General features: G+C 48.9%; 1 protein-coding gene across 1 annotated transcript in view; it reads left to right on the top strand.

Annotated features, from left to right (window-relative positions):
• Positions 1-13,471, top strand: part of IL7 (interleukin 7) — a 405,016-nt gene that overhangs the window by 298,619 nt on the left and 92,926 nt on the right. The window lies entirely within an intron of this gene.

Raw genomic sequence — 13,471 nt, 5'->3', positions numbered from 1 at the left:
AGTCAATACATGGCATTGGCGATGCAGAGGCAGGAGTGAGCCCACCTACAGATGCTGGTAAGGGCACACATTACAATGCCATGAGTGTTTCTTGAGCCCAGGAGTGCCCCAAAGGACCCACTCATAAACCCTGACAACCCCAGTCAGGGCAGGAGTGCCCCAAAGGACCCACTCATAACCCCTCCTGCCCCCCCAGTCAGGCCAAGAGTGCCCCAAAGGACCCACTCATATCCCCCCTCCCCTGTGTCGGGGCAGGAGTGCCCCAAAGGACCCACTCATAACCCCCCCCCCCAGTCAGGGCAGGAGTGCCCCAAAGGACCCACTGATTAGCCAGATGAGAAGCAACATCCCCACAATACATGGCCCTTGGACACGCTCACAGTGCATGACTGGTTACAAGCAGAGACGCATACACCTGAGTGCATCAACAGTCATATGCGTGTAAATGCAAGTGCTCACTGATAGACCTGTCTGATGCATGTGATGACCCATCAGGTACCAGCACACAACTAATAGCATGCCCTCTGTGTGTCCCCACAGCCATTTCAAGTAACAGCGACAACGCCCAACAGGCGAGACAACTTGGACAACGCAGCACCCCTGCCCAGGAGGACGACGCAAGCTGCTCTGGAACTCAGCCACCAGCTGCATCTGGCACAGATGCACCAGCCAACACCGCCATCCCCATGCTGACTGCTACCACACACGTGCCACGGCCACCCATCATGGCCACAGATCCCATTCCTAAGACCATCTGTACTGCGGAGGAGGCTGCATGCAGTGATAACAGTGCCCCAGCCTTACAGGCTGAAGTAGGGCCACAAGGGGAGGGGACCAACTTGGATGGCCTATCATCCCTCCACGACCTCTAGTTCAGCCCTCCATCACTGCATAGTCCCATGAGGTCGCCAACCCCCTCCATGGCTGAGCTGAATGCCCTCATGCAGCGGATGGAGGATCAGCAGGCCACCCTTACGCAGCTTGTCGAAAGGCAGCTGGAGGAGTCCAGGATGCAGCGGGAGGAGGCCAGGCTGCAGAGGGAGAGTTATTTTACATCTGTGCGTCGGATCTCCAGGGCCATCGGACGTTTTGCAACCACCATCATGACCTTGGAACGCCATGTCCGGGAGGGCAACAATAACACATCCACCATAGCAGAGTACATGTTGCTTGCCCAGTAGGCGTATCTAGGACGTATGCCAACACTACCACAAACCGTGCCGCCCACCAGCACCACCCCATCTAGCTCCACCACTGCCAGCCCACGGAGGTGCTCAAGTCATCTGACAGGGCGCTCTGGCAAGGACACCCATGCGCAGAAGCGCACATGCAAATAACACCATGTGTGTTTGGCTGTGCAGGAGACAATCAGGGACACAATGGGTGTATGGGGGTGGGTACGTTTGGGTGGTGGGGGAGGTCCAATAGGGGGTTAGTGTTTTGGGGCTTGGTTGGGGGTGGGTACTGTTAGACAGAATCCTGTGCAGTGCCTTAGGGACCACTGCACACAATTAAGACTACAGGTGCCAATATAAGTTTTACCTTTGGTACAAGCCTGTACTACTTTGTCAGAGTGGAGCAGCCAGGCTTATCTCAAGAGTATATGAGCAGTGGCAGAGATTACACAAAGGGACCACAATTACTGTGATTCAAGCAAACACTGACTCAAGGTTTCAGGTAGAAAAATATAAGTACATTTATTTTTAAACCATTCGTTATAAACACAACTTTTCTATTAAACTCAAATAAAAAATACACGTTAAATATACTACAACTAACCAATTCACTTTGTACAGTAAGTCTCAAGGTAAGTACCCTGTGTTTGAATGAACCAGTGTTACGAACAAAACACGTTACCGCGAATACGATTGCAATCACCCTTTGACAGTTCGGTCTACTAAATAAACGCATATCCGTGACATGATATGCTACCGGGGCAAAAACACACTTAGCACCTGAGATACCCAGAGGGAGTTGGAGGCTAAAATCACAGGCAATATTTTGGTTAGGCAGACAGAATCAAGAAATACTCAGAGACAGGAGTTCAAAAGTCAAAGTGCCGGAGCCAGGGTCGAAAGACACCGGGGCTTGTTGCCGAAGATCACACAGTCAGACAGTTCACGATTCAACGTAGCCAAAAGTACTTCGATATTGTCAATGTTCGGAAGCAAATGTTATAAGAAGGAGGGAAGACAAGGGCAAGCCTTGTAAATGAAGAAAAGGGATTCACCCAGTTTCCTCAAGTAGAACACAGTACCTTGTTCCAATGGTGCAGCTGGTGCCCTGGCAGTTGTTCCTGTTGGTTTCCCGCAGACCCACGATTCCTGGAGCTTCGTTGTGAAGTGTGAAGGAGGGCGTCTGAAGGGAGTCTGCACCACACAGGGATGAAGCCGGCAGCAGCAATGAGGAATAAAAGGTGCGCTCCTTAAAAACAGGAGAGGCTCTTCAGATGGCTATCCGAACCACTACAGCAGCATGCAGCGATTTCGACCAAGGAAGAGGATCCTCTGGCTGTAGAAGATGAAATGGTTATCCCCACCAAGCTCAAGGGAAGAAGACTCCGGACTCGATCTTCTCTAAGTTGCTGAAGGGAAGATAGCTCAGGACTGCAGCATGGCTTCACCGGGATGGGGTAGTTGCAGCAGCGGTCATTCTCTCCGCTTCTCTTCGGTTCCTTGTAGTTCCAGTGGTGACTCCCTGACTTCTAGCCCAAGAGACCTGCCTTTTATGCGACAAACCCCCATTCACACAGCCTGGCTGTCAATCACCCAGCAGGGGGGTTGTCCAGCCCAGGACAACTACCCTGGCCAATCATGACAAAGTGTGACTTGGGTTTCCTAGGATACCCTGTGCAGGGGGTGACTACACCCCTCCCTCACATTCAGCCCACCTAGACACCCAGGCGCCTTGAGGAGACAGTGAACAAAAAAAGCAAACCTAGTTTGCCGCGCAAAGTAAGACACAAGAAGGACTTTAACAAAAAGAAATGGCGAATAAAACCAACCGGAGCCAAAAGAAAGACGATTTGGTCAAGCGGGTTTATGTTCGAGGCTAATATAATAGCCAAGAACAGTACCACGTTTACCTAATATAATCGCGGTAGAAAGTTTAGTGTAGATACCACTGCCACCAGCCAAGTCTAAATGTTAAAAGAGCGAAACAATGCTCTAGGAGGTACAGATAAAAAGGGATACGAATTAACCCTTTCCAGTACTCCAAGTAAGATGGGGTGTACTAGATCTGTGGCAGATTGACTAATGGGTTAATGGTAACTTTACCCTTTCATGGGGGACGGTAGTCGCCTCAGAAATGGAGTCGAGGGAAGTCTCAAAGACAACCCTGTGCCACGGCACTGAAGGTGCTGTGTGACACACAAAAAGAAGGGGGCTACTGAAGTGGTGTACTTCAGAGTGCACAATCACAAAAGCAGGTAGAAACACATAGTAAAACACAGGTAAGAGTGGGGGAAAAGCTCTCACTCTTACCAAGTGGAAAAAAATAAACTCCAGAAGTCCAGCAAAGCTGCTGGGGGACTCACTAGGTGAGGGAAATTAGCCATAGATTAGAACAACAGGTACGTTTGGGTGGTGGGGGAGGTCCATTAGGGGGTTAGTGTTTTGGGGCCTGGTTGGGGGTGGGTATGTTTGGGTGGTGGGGGAGGTCCATTAGGGGGTTAGTGTTTTGGGGCCTAGTTGGGGATGGGTATGTTTGGGTGGTAGGTGGGCATGGGTGTACAGCTTCCCTGCACAATGCACCTTCATTCTTGTTTTTCTTTTGTTTTTCTATAATGAGTGGACATCCGTCATTTCATTTGCGGTAAATCCATTTATTAACTGGCATCGTCATATCCATGTAATGCTGTCATTGTGCAGCCTGTCAAAAGTAAATGTGAATGAGTGTATCCAATGCTTGTTGGCCATCTTGTGCACCCCCGGGAGGGAGCAGAGCCATCCCATCCCCATCCCCGTCACCATCCCCATCTTCAACTCCATCATCATCCTCTGTGTCTGGCGGCAGCGGAATGTTCCTGGGCATGCACAGACTGTGCAGCATGGCACACACAAGCACAATTTTACCCGTCTTCACTGAGCTGTAGAGCAGTGATCAACCAGATCTACTCAAGCGGTGGAACCTGGCCTTCAATAGGCCAAATGTCATCTAAATCATGGCACGTATGCGGACGTGTGCCCTGTTGTACGCCTCCTCATTCCTGTTTGTTGGCCTCCATACAGGTGTCATCAGCCATGCGTAAGTGCATATCCAGGATCACCTACATGGGATGTAAATGTGGGGGACATGTCAGTGTTGGTGGTACCATGTCTTGATCAGATGCAGTGCAATCTTGTGTCATCATTCATTCATCCATATGGGACAAGCAGTGGTCAGACCGGTGGGTGATTACTATTCCTGGGTCAGTGTTGTCGACGTTGGCATTTGGACTTTGCCCAAAGACTTGCTGTGCATATGTAGTTACCCTTGCGGACAATAGTGGTTTGTAAGTATGGCATTGTGCAGTGATGTGCACTCATGGAGGAGTCAATCAATAGACTGATGATGTGGTCGATGTAGGATGTCTCATGTGCAGGCATCATGTGCATTGGGGGGCAGTGGTGCATAGTGTGGGTGGATGTATTGAGTGGCATGTGTTGTATGGGCTTGTGGTAGTATTGGTTGTGAGTCTCATTTGGCAGGGTGTGTACGGGCACAATGTGGCAACCTGTCATGTGTAGCTTTGTGATGTGTGGGTTGTGCTGACTGTCCATTACATGGGCAGGGGGTGATTCATGTGCAGTTGTAGCAGCCCACTCACACATGTCATTGCCCTGGACACACTCCCCCTTCCACAGGCCTGTGCATGGGCAGTACTCACCCAATAGCCATGTGCTTTGTCCAGCGTAGTGTTCCATGTAACGTGGCAATGTCAAATTACGCAGGACCATTGAGTCATGTGTTGACCCCGGAAACATGCACAGCAATGTGTTATCACTTGTCCGGCGTCACATACCATCTGTACATTCAGTGAGTGGTACAGTTTCCTATTGAGGTACACCATCTCCATTGCACGTGGTACTGTCAGCTCTATGTGGGTGCAGTCTACTGCACCTATGCAATTTGGCATTGCCGCAATGGCATGGAAGGCCAACTTGGTGGCACTGCCCTGGGCAAGGGTACGGGGTAGGGCGATGTGTTTCGACGCATGTCGCAGCAGGGCATCCAGTACCTGTCCCAATATTTTGGAAAAACAGGGTTGTGAGAGCCCATGCAGCTCACCAACTGTGTGCTGATACATTCCCGTGCCAAGTAAATGCAGTACCCACACCACCTTCAGGAGGGGGGGATTGCGGTCGGAATGCCAATGTGGCTGCTGATGTCGTCCTCAATCATGGTGGTGATGGACATGATTGTTGGACGGTCCAGCCGGTATAATGTGTGGAGCTGTCCTGGGGTCAGGTTCCAGGGTGAGGCCCTGATGCGGCGTATTGCAGGTTGCCTGTGGGGTCATACCGGCTGCACAATTGGGTTTGGCATGGGTGCAGGGTTTGCTAACTGCCGCCTGCGCCTCCTCCGCCTCCTCCTCCTCTGCACCATTACTGCCACCATGTGCAGTGCTGCCTGTAGGTTCAATAGCCCCAGTCCTAATGCTGCTACAGCTTCTGCCTGCATAGTTGTGTTTGGAGTTGGCCTAGGTGTGGGTGTGGGCCTTTTGTAGACTCCCAGTGGCCTGCTGGATCCAGCTAGGCTCATTTGGTGCACCTGTGACCTGATTCAGCTCACCAGGCACTGTTTAACGTCATGTTTGCGGTGGCGGCGATACCGCCATCGTGTCCATGGTATTTACTCGTAATGCGCACAGTGTTAGGTATTGCCGGTAGCGGGGGTTTCCCTGGCGATGCAGTTTACGGATGCCTTTACTCCATGGTAGAGGTTTATGGTGGTGGTATTTCCCGGATCGTGGGCTGGAATTTGGCGATCGCGGAAACGGTGCCGGTATGGTTATACCGGTAACATTAAGTCCGGACCGGCGGACTCGTAATGAGGCCCATTGTCCCCACCACAGCTGCACCGCGGGAAGGCACCGGGGCACTGTTTGCAGTTGTTGCAAAAATGTTAGTGTTTGTGTTTCCCATTGTGATCTGATATGCTACCTGTTGTTGCATACCTTGCTGCTGGGATTGCTGTCTGCGTGGCATTTGCGGTGCTCTCTGCTGATGCTCATTATAGCCTTGTTCATTCTGCCCACTCCCACCCATTGGTAACCCTTAGGGACAAAGGGTGGCCACACTGCTGTTCGTTCCCCATGGGAGGCGGCCCCTGGTAATACCCCATTAGTCGCATTTAGCATTCTCGAGGAAAATGGCGCCACCTTCCGCAATTCCAACACGATCCTTGGGGTCCTCCCCTCATTCCTTGCCCTCCAAATCCTCCATTTCCCATTCCCCCGGTATCCTCCTCTCTGTCCCCGGTACCCACCTCGTCCTCTTGCGGGTCTGCCCTGCCATTGGGGCCTTCATATTGCTTCTCTCCTGCCCATTGCTCTTGTCCGTTTGCAGACCAAGTTGCTGCCATCCTCGCTGGTGTGTTTCCTGACTCCTGCTCTCCTTCCCCATGCCTGTCAGTGGCCATTGCTGAATTCATTGCCGTGACCTTCACTATTTTATTCTGGACCAATTTTGCTTCGCCTGCCAACCTTCTCTGTGCTATCTCTTTTTCTCTTTCTTTGATCCTCCTACAATGGTGTACTATTATGCTCTGAATCTCCGGCCAGTCTTTGGCTTCTATCCCAGCTATTTTATCCAAGGCATTCTGTGCCTCCTTCGGGAGCCCTTTTTTAATTATGAAATAAAATAGGATGGTGGATTGGTCCCATGCCGTGCCCGTTTCTGATCTCCACAGTTCTTGCACCGAAGGATGAATTGCGTAGCCTCTTCCTCTTCTCCCATAGTACATTGCATTACTAAATGTAAGTCTGGGGTGTCTGGGAAGGTCCTGCGCAATGCATCCCATACTTGTTCCCTCACATTGTTGAATGATGACCCATCATGGCGGTCACAGTTCATTGTTACCCCCGGGAAACCGGCCTTCACCCACACCCTGTCTGCTTGATCACCGACGGCGGACACTAATAAACTTTTTACATCCCCTATGGCCAGTGATACCCCTGCTGTGTTCTTTTCGAATGCATGTATCCACTTCCCCGCCCCACCCGAAAGTGGAGTGAAGAGTTTCAACAGGTCATTTTTGTCCATCTGTACCCATGGTATGTAGTGCGATCTTCCAGATCCCTTATGTATCAGAGGCATCTGTAATTTAGCCTTACCTCCTTTTTTACTTACTGTTCCCTTACTTAACAACATGTTTCCTACTTTTTGCCTCAAGCTCCTTTGCCACCTTGGGAGCCCTCCCCCATCCTCTGGGTCCATCCGTAATGGGAGCGAAAATCCTGCCGCTGCTGCCCCCTCTTCGTACTCATCCAAATCGCCCCACACTCTTCCTGTCCCTCTACTCCTTTGTCATCCACCGCTTCTGCTCACACTATTCTTATTGGCTTGCCATTTAAATGGAAGAAAAACTCTCCTGATTGCCACTCATGTCCTCGTCCCTTTGACACATTCCCCTGTGGCAGCAGGGATGGTGTAGACCCCCCCGCTGTGCTGAGTGGATGTGTTAAGTGACTCACTACATTGGGTGGTACCTCTCCTCCCCCTGGCAGCATCTCTCCCCTATCACACAGCGCTCTTAGCCAGGTTGTTTCCATTTGAGTATTAGAAAGTTGTCTTTCTAAATTCCCAGTAAACCGTGCTAGGTCTACCGGAGGGGCGCTAGTGGGCCCGTGGAGCCCTCTTGGATCATAAGGCGGCGGTGCCGTGGCAGCTGGAGTTGCCGGGGCACTCAGCGCAGGCACATACTTGGGCTCACTGTACCCTGCTGCAGGCCTCGTTAATAATGGGTAAAGCTTAGTGAGATAATTTTCTCCTGTTTTTACTGAACACTCCTCCACCGTTACTCCCTCTCCCTCCGTCGGGGCTGCCGGCCCTTCTGAGGGCATTTCCTTATTTGCATCACTGTTTGGGGCTGCTTCCTCAAACATTCTCCACAAATCTAGTACTTCAATCTGTTTTGTAATTGCTTACCTTGATACTTTGCTAACAAATGGGTTGCTACAAGATCAAACACTCTTTTCTCAAACGACCATCCTTCTGGCCATATTTTGTACGAGCCCTCTCCTTTTATTTCTGTGAGCCATTGTTTATGATACTTCTGTATTTTTTCACTGTACAAAGGGAGGTGATGACAAATATGTGCTAGTGGCGTACTCCCTCCCATCATCTCTTCTCCCAATGTTCTTCCTTGTTCACCACTCTACTGTGTATGTTATATAATATAACTAAGACAACTATTTCCTTTCTTTTATCAACACCTTCTGAATCGTACCCTGTTAAATGTCAATACTCTTTTTTACTTACACCTTTTTTCAGGAACCACAAAACACATTTTATCAATACTTATTGCATAGACAACATATCCACATATATACTTTGTCGACAGACCAACACAAATCACTTCAACAACATTGAACATGTAACATGTACTATCTTCTGCTTTAGATTGCCCCTTTATTTGTTCTAGTTTCTTACCCCTTATTTTCTCATTCACTCCCCACCTCTGAGCCCCCTTAGGCTACCTCCTTTAAGAATTCTGCTCACACGGAAAAATAATATTCTAAATTACTACTCCGAGCCTACTAAATATATGAGGCTCCTACGTTTTTCCTTACTTCCCCTTTTTATCCTACACTGGTCGAGACAATGCTATGCGGTTCCGCCTTCTACACCCCTTCGGAGCTAGGATGCCGTATTCCTTTTTATCTCTTTTTCCACAAAAACCTAATGGCCATATAAAGGATAGATATGAAAAGCCTAACAATCTCACTCGCACAGGCCCTAAACCCAAACTTCTAATTCCCACTATTTCGTCACCCTTATTTTTTACAGCATTATTTCTCAATTTTGCCCCTCATTTCAGAATCTCCCAACCAGTACTCACGTGTCCAGGGTGGTCTGAGAGCCTCAGTTCACGGTCTAGCCACAATCGGGGCCGCACCCCAACCAAGCAATGACCCGCCTCGGCAAGCAGTTGGGTATTTTCAAAGATGACGGGGACCCTTGGAACCTTTCTTTTTTGCGTGCGCACTGATCAACCGCGGATGCAATGGTTTTGCTTGGGGCGTCCCGGATCTCACCGCACAGCACAGGGGCCTCTCTTGGCGCATCTGTCTCGATCACGTTGCGGTGGTCACCAAATGTAAAGGCTCACTCCCCGAATTACCAGTGCAGAATTATAAAATAAAACACACCCCAGTGGGGAATGAGACTAGGAGAAAAGGTTGCAAGATTTAGTAAGTTTATATAAAGTTGGCATTCAGAGAACTCTGCTGCGTCGAGAGCGCTCTGGCAAACAATACAGTTACATGGAAATATAAAGTAAAACAGCGTCATAAATGATGCAACTAACATAGGGTACTACAGAAGTGTAGTATTGGCTGAGAAATAACGGCACATATGTCGTTGTAGGCGCTGCTTCTTTCGGATAGGTTGCCCAGTTGGCGGGAGGGTGAGCGTCTTGAGGTCCAGCTGCCTCTGTCCGGGAGGGATGAGGGTTAGGTCACGGCGAGGTAGAGTTGACACTAACTAAGCTGGCATGAGAAACTACCACTAGATGTGTAATAAACAATCATTAGTATACTTTTGAATACATCTTTAAAACCTATAAATTGCATACACGTGATTACATCATCTTTCATTGGGACTTTTAAGGGGTACAGGGTTTAGGGGGCTCGTCCTCTTTGATAACCTAGGCGGTTCTTAGCACATCAAGGCGAGTGGGGGGGTATAATGACATATGTTAGTTTTAGGGCACAATATACTGCGACAGAGCTCTGGTTTTAGTGAGGGCACTTTGGGGTGGGCTGCACAGCAGGGTCACACTTCTAGTACATCAAGTGAATACCTTAGGAGTGCACAGGGTTACATTGGCAGTCATTTTCCAACAGCAGGAGCAAAGGACTAAGAGCAGGTTTGTGGAGATGGATGAGCTACAAGGCATGGTTCGAGCCTGTTCACACACAAGACAGTGATCACAGAGGAAGAGTGATATGATACATTTTATTATTTGTTTCAATTATCCCGAGCGCATCCGTGAGAAAGGGATTTGTGAAGCTTTCAGACAGTGGAGAAAAGGTGGGGGATGTGAGAGCGCTGTGCCCGGTGCTGCAGAGGGGAGATAAGCCTTTTCGTATTATCGATGTGAGGCCTAGTCCAAAGATGGAGTCGAGGGCACACAAAATGGAAGCCAAGTGTATCCCGCAATAGCCCCACTTACGCTAATGTTAGCATACGGACAATGGAGGTGCCCCTCGCTAATGTGTGAGCAGGTGGGTTATTTCGTGCTGAAATGTATATTTCCTTTGTGCCATTTTGCACTTATGTCTATCTCTAAGAGTACAAAGTTGTACTCCTTCTCATAGTGCAAACGTTGCTGTAAACGGATGGGTAACGTATCAAAACAATAACATTTGTCATAGCTACTTTTTGGCTTCATCTTTGTCAAACTATTGGAGGCACAACTGCTCTATCAGCAACCTCCTCTCTGCTCTTAAATCACTGAAACTGGACTTGGAAAGGCTTTTCTGAGCGGAGCGCAGTGACTCTAAATTCACCCAAATAACCTGAGAGTGGTCGAATTCGTAATAATGCAGCTTCCGGTAAATTGACCTCAACAGTGTCATTTTCTCATTCGAAAATGTAAGTGACGACACGCGTTACCAATTTGTACTGTGAATTGTCAGCTTTGATTAGCAAATCTGTTGTAGCCTCGAGCTAAACCATCTGCAATTGGGTTTCCCCTTTTTCCTGTTTATATTCGATAGGCACAAAGATCAAAAGCACATACATTGACGGATTACGTAAATCCAACGCTGAAACTCAGTGGCCTTTTTTTTTTAATCACATATTTTATTGATTTTTAAAACACAAACAAACAAAACAATACAGTACATGCACACTGCTGATAGAGGCCCTGGAAAAGAAGCAAACAATCATAAATCATCTCCCTCATTATACACAGAAGTTTGGAGCAGGATATGTTCGCCCCGACGTCAGGGTCACCTCCTTTTACCCTTTTCTGTGAGCGCCATGGGGCACCTGATTTATCTCATCTTTGTCCTGATGACCAATTGTCTGTTGGGAGCTTCAGTGGGCGTCCTCCTATTTTTGCCATATTTTCTGCGCCTTGGCTGGGCATCCTCTGGCTGAGTATACCCTGTGCTCCATTGCAACACATATATCGACGTCCGTTACCCATTGTTCATAACTCGGTGTCAGGTCCGACCCCCATTTTTGAGCAATATTTCGTTTAATCAGAGCGGTTGTGGTAGAGAACAGCAGTTTTTCGTATCTTGACAACTCAATTTCATCGTCCATTCCCAGTAGTAAAAGCTTAGGGACCATAGGGATCGTCTTGCCCATGACTCTAGACAGTTCATTACAGCATGCCCCCCAGAATTGTCGAATGCGTGCACAGTCCTACAAGATATGGAAAAAGGAACCCTCTACTGTTTTACATCGCAAACAAGTCGGATCATTTATCTTTCCCCATTTGTACAGGGCAACCCTAGGGTAGTATATTCTGTGCAATATCTTTAACTGGATGAGTCTGAGTCTTGACGATATAGCTACTTCCCTTGGGAACATCAGCGCCATGACCCATTCCTCCGGTAATATTGCACCCACATCGGCCTCCCATTTGGTTTTTAACGCCAGCAATTCTGTCGTGCCAAAAGAAGTTATGGCACTGTACAGGGTCGATGTCACTTTATGAGTAATTGGTTCAGGGAAGAGGTTTCTTTCTATCGGGGTGTATTCCGGTAGGGCGGTCACCTCAGGGAGAATGCCCTGTAGTGCATGCTGTAGTTGGATATAGTGATATTGTTCAGTTTGGGGGAGTGCGAGGCGGGCCGCCAGTTCCCTGAATGGAATTATGCTACCTTCTCTCACAATGTCACCCAATGTGCATGTTCCTTGCTGACCCCAATTCGACCATTTCGGAAGCGTGTATACACCCGGGAGGTTTCTGTTATTCCATACTGGCTGGGCCTGTGATAGATTATCTCCCCACCCCACAAACCTGTGTGCCTCTGCCCATATTTGCGTTATGTGTGCGCGCATGTTGGAGGTGAGTATTCAGGCTCTCTTCCCATAGAGATATTGCATGACCGGCCTCTCGGGAGTGCCATATTCTAGTGATTTGTTGTGTGGCGCAGCTGTGTCCCTGTGCAATTGGTCATTTACTATTGTCAGTTGGCTGGCCCAGTAGTAAGTCTGCATTCGAGGGAGTCCTATTCCGCCTTCCCAAACGGATCTTTGAAGCGTGGCCAGTGCTATGCGTGGGTGGCCGTTATTCCACAGCAACTTTCGGAGTGATTGGTCTATCTTTCTAAATATATTTGGGGGAATATATAGTGGGGCGTTCTGTAGCACAAATAGTAGTCGGGGCAGGGACATCATTTTGAAGAGGGCTGCTCTACCAAGTAGTGTCAACGGAAGGGACGACCAGTGTCGGGTGTCCTCTATAAGCCTTGTCAACACCGGTTGCAAGTTTCTGGGGGTATAATCATTCAGGTTATTTGTTATTAGTATACCTAGATATTCAAACTGTTCCCTCACCACCTGATAGGGACATAGGGGTGGTATTGCTCCCTCTACCTGCGTTAGTAGGAACAGGGTGGATTTCGCCCCCTTAACCCGGAGGTCGGTCAGCGGGGGTTGCCAAGGTGCACGTTTCTGTTCCTTTGGTTCGGTCTCCAATCGCCCTCCATGTGTGACTCCGCCCATCTCCAAGCCTCTTTAGGGTCGGTGAAGTGGACCGTTGTTCCATTATGGAAGATTTTCAGTTGGGCCGGGAAGATTAGCCCATATTTAACGTTCAATTAGCGCAGCTGTTTTTTGATTTGCTCAAACGATTGTCTTGCCTTCTGAACTTCTCTTGTATAGTCTGGGAAGAAGCCAATCCTGGAGCTGTTATGTGTTATCGTGCCTTTGATACGTGCCATATGTAGTAAAGCGTCCCGGTCTCTATAGTTTAAAAACTTTGCTACCACTGTGCGTGGCGGGGACCCAGGCGGTGGTTGACTGGTGGGCACTCGATGCGCCCTTTCTATCAAGAAAAACTTGGAGAATCTTTTCTTGTCGAACAAGTCAATGAGCCATTGCTCGAGGAACAATTCCATGCAGTCACCTTCAGCCTTTTCAGGCAGGCCTAGGATCCGCACATTATTCCGTCGTGATCTGCCTTCTCCTTCGTCCACTCTTGCTTCTAGTACCTTTAGGCGGGCTATGGTTCTATTCAGTTGCAACTCCAGGTTCCTCAGTCCATCCTCTGTCCCGGATATGCGCTGTTCGGCTTCCCCAGTACG

Source organism: Ambystoma mexicanum, chromosome 5q (assembly GCF_040938575.1).
Source record: "Ambystoma mexicanum isolate Mex_15411 chromosome 5q, UKY_AmexF1_1, whole genome shotgun sequence".
Lineage (NCBI taxonomy): Eukaryota > Metazoa > Chordata > Amphibia > Caudata > Ambystomatidae > Ambystoma > Ambystoma mexicanum.
Note: the sequence above shows the minus strand (reverse complement) of the source record. Positions and strands in the feature narration are given on the sequence as shown.